This window comes from Schistocerca gregaria, chromosome 8, assembly GCF_023897955.1.
Source record: "Schistocerca gregaria isolate iqSchGreg1 chromosome 8, iqSchGreg1.2, whole genome shotgun sequence".
NCBI lineage: Eukaryota > Metazoa > Arthropoda > Insecta > Orthoptera > Acrididae > Schistocerca > Schistocerca gregaria.
The window spans coordinates 163,632,462-163,636,597 of NC_064927.1; positions in this window are offsets into that span (position 1 = coordinate 163,632,462).

A 4,136-nucleotide genomic window follows, 5' to 3' on the forward strand; every position below is an offset into this window, starting at 1 on the left:
GCCAATCGCAAGGGCCCTACCTCGTAACTGCGTTGAAATCACGGCACTTTACTCCTTCCTAGTTCGTTTCCGCCAATCGGACGTTTTGTGCCCGCTCCAGACGCCTAAAAGTTACATGCGTACACCACATGTGTACCATTCGCTGTTCATGTGATCAACTGCATGACTGTTCTTGTTCGTACCCATTTGGAATTCAGAAACGCAATTTTCTAAAAATTCTTTCTGTCCTACGTCTGGTGGCCCATAACTTGCTCTCGAGTATGCGTTACCTGTCCGGTTGCTGTCTCCCTCAACGGGACTCCCCATAAGAACTTTTCTTGGTACCTCCCGTGGTGCGGCCTCTGGGTCAGCCCGTGCTTGCTTCCACACAAAACGTTTCCTCTCGCTGCCTGTTTCACTTCTTACTTATTGACATGCATTATATAGGAGTGATGTGTTAATACCGTTGATTGAGTGTCATCTCTTTTGCATTACATACTGTTAGGCAAATCTGCTCATTACCGCCGAAGTAAGTTAGGTGTCATATTGAGCTTTCTGTTATGATGTATAAAACTCTTATGTAGGTGCGAAATTGACCTTCATTAATTCTGCCATCTTACACAGTAACCATCTACGACTATTGCACACTGTACCAATATATTCCACAAAGCCGCACTCGAAAATTCGATTTTTCATGGGGTCCTATTCCGGATTCTATTGATCACAGAGATAAAGGGTCAAGTGTTTTGGATAGCCCTTGGCCTATCGCCGACTTGCATACCTATCGAAAGAACGGGGCATTTTATGGCTGTCCTTTGGTACAGGGCTGGAATTTAAATACTGCACAATTCCTCCAGCCCATGTAAATTAAGCAGATCAGTTAGTTCTTTTGTATTATATGTGACCTAGGATGGACCTTAGGTGGCTTATATAATGAAGAACCAAAAAACTGGCATAAGCATGCATAATTAAGTACAGAAATATGTAGACTGGCAGAATAAGGCGGTGAAATCGGCAACGTCTTTATAAGACAACAAGTGTCTGGTGCAATTGTTAGCTCGGTTATCACTGCTACAATGGTAAGTTAAAAGATGTAAGCGAGTTTGAACGTGGTGTTATAGTCGGCGCACGAGCAATGGGACGGAGCATCTCTGACGTAGCGATGAAGCGGGGATTTGTCTGTACGACCGTTTCACGATTGTACCGCGAATATCAGAAACCCAATGAAACATCAAATCTCAGACATCGCTCCTGCTGGAGAAAGTACCTGCAAGAAAAGGACCAACGACGGCTGAAGAGAGTCTTTAAACGTGACTGAAGTGCAACCCTTCCGCAAATTCATGCAGATTTCAATGCTGGGCCATCAGCAAGTGTCAGCGTCCAAAACATTCAGCGAAACGTAATCTATATGTGCTTTCGGAACCGAAGGACCAGTCGTGTACCCTGGATGACTGCATGACAAAGCTTTACGCCTCGTCTGGAGCCGTCAACACTGGACTGTTGATGACTGGAAACATGTTGCTTGGTCCGACGAGTCTCGTTTCAAATTGTATCGAGTTGATGGATGTGGATATGGAGACAGTCTCATAAATCCATGGACCCTGTATGTCAGCAGGGGACTGTTCAAGCTGGTGGAGCCTCTGTAATGGTGTGGGGCGTGAGCAGTTGGAGTGATTTAATACACTCTCGATACGTCTAGATACGATTCTGACAGGTGACACGTACGTGAGCATCCTGTCTGATCACCTGCATCCATTCATGTCCACTGTGCATTACGACGGCGTTGGACAATTCCAGAAGGACGATACGACACCCCACACGTCCAGAATTGCTACAGAGTGGCTCCAGGAACACTATTATAAGTTTAAACACTTCCGCTGACCACCAAATTCCTAGACATGAACATTATTGAGCATATCTGGGAGGCCTTGCAAAATGTTGTTCGGAAGAGATCTCCACTCTCTCGTACACTTGCGGATTTATGGACAGCCCTACAGGTTTCATGGTGTCAGTTCCCTCCAGCACTGCTTCAGACGTTAGTCGAGTCTATGCCACGTCGTGCTGCGGCACTTTTGCGTGCTCGCGGGAACCGCACATAAAAATTGTTCAAATGGCTCTGAGCACTATGGGACTCAACTGCTATGGTCATTAGTCCCCTAGAACACTTAGAACTACTTAAACCTAACTAAGGACATCATACATATCCATGCCCGGGGCAGGATTCGAACCTGCGACCGTAGCAGTCGCACGGTTCCGGACTGCGCGCCTAGAAGCGCGAGACCACCGCGGCCGGCGAACCGCACAAGATAATTAGCAGGTGTACCAGTTTCTTTGGCTCTTCAGTGTAAAAGCACCATTTGTTTACCGACGATTTCTCAGAATACCCTAAACAATCATGATTTTTGGATACGGAAAGTACCAACTGCGGGCATAGACATTTCTATTATTTCTATCCACGGTAGGTAATCGCGATTTTTACCGTATTTTCTTAAGACGATGTCATCGGGAAAACTTGAAACTTTTTTCGACATTATTATCCGTTATCGAGATATACCGTACCTATGCACGTAAGATATGCACGTAATATCCGGCGTGAAGCGTAAATGTAGTTTTAACTGATGTAGCAAACACGTGACAAGGGTTCTGGGATCATAGCAAGGGTTCTGTGGTTACCAAACTAAGATTTTTTTCAGCATTTTCATCAATAAAACTTTATGACGCGCTCTATCAGCATAATGGGCACGTCATGCTAATACAAATAGTCCCAAAGTAGTACTGCAGTGACAAGATGTTAGCTAAAAAGGGCATTGACATGCCCCGAAAGAAGTTAAAGCAGGTTTTCAAAAATCATGTAAAACTGGAAAGACTCGAAATTCAGTAAAATGTTTCTAATACAATTTTTACTCTACTAGGAAACAAATCATAAGAAAGACGTTTTAGATGACTTGCGATGGATGGGCAAAGCATCCAGAAAAAATCAAAGCAAATAGTTTTGTGTTGACCTTATATTGTGCGTACTCGTTCGTTCTTTCTTAGTGGCAAAGCATATAAGAGTGTCGAAGTACGTAAATGAACTCTCAGAACTCTGCTGACCATAGAATTGGTTTCTTATATGCAGCGCGCCCGGCTGAAGCAGGGAAAAGAAGGGAACCAAAGGAAAAATGCTCCTATCAGAGCACAAAGAAAGCGAATACGTACCACTTTAAAAGACTCTGACAGAAAAGTAGAGAACCAGCTGCCTCAATCCTCATTTTGCCATCCTATGCAAAAATTTTGTCATGCGAACTTATTTTCGCTTGTTTATGCAGAAAGAGAGTAGCAGAGAGACAGTGCCAGTGGGAGTGGGAGACAGAAAGCGGCAGAGAAACAAAAGAGAGATGACTGAACATAACAGCAGTGGGAGGCAAAGAGCGAAGAGCTGTTGATTGGCAGTGATAGTGATAGTAAAAGAGAAAGAAAGATGAGTGGAGATAGGAGCAGTGGGAGACAGAAGACAGTGAAAATGAAAAACACAGCTGAGTGGGGAGTATATGTAGGGTTGGGGGTGGGGGGATGGCTGGACCCTACCAGACCAGTGAACTTTGATACAAAGGTATTGGTGGACCGAAATTTTAAACACGTGTTTATAGCGGAAAACATACAGTTGGACCACCCCCTTCCCCCCTCCCTTCCCCCCTCCCATTAATTTCTGAGCTGCCGAGGTAGGCTGGACGCTGTGGCAGCGGGAAAGGAAGACAAAAGGAGACAGTGGGACATACTGTAAATCAATAGGAGAAACAGGAGTCTTTGGGAGAGAGTGGCAGTGAGAGGGAGATTCTGAGTATGAAAGCTTAACAACAAAGAGAGATTGGGTAAAAGGATTTAGAAAGAGGACGAATATGTTCGCACGCCAAAACTTTTGGTGAGGAAGGAGGAATGAGGATTGAGGCAACTGCTTCTCCACTTTTCTGTCAGTCTTTTTTAAAGGGGAATATATTCGCCTTGTTGTGCTCCAACAGCAGCGTTATTTCCGTTGATGGATCATATGAGTGTTATTTCAGAAGCCCTTCGCACTGCGAATGCTCTACCGTTATGGTTGCGTGATCAGGTTGAAATCCATGTCAGTTGTGAGCTAGATTTTAGGCGTGACGGTCGTATGTCTGCTTGCTGATTGGCGT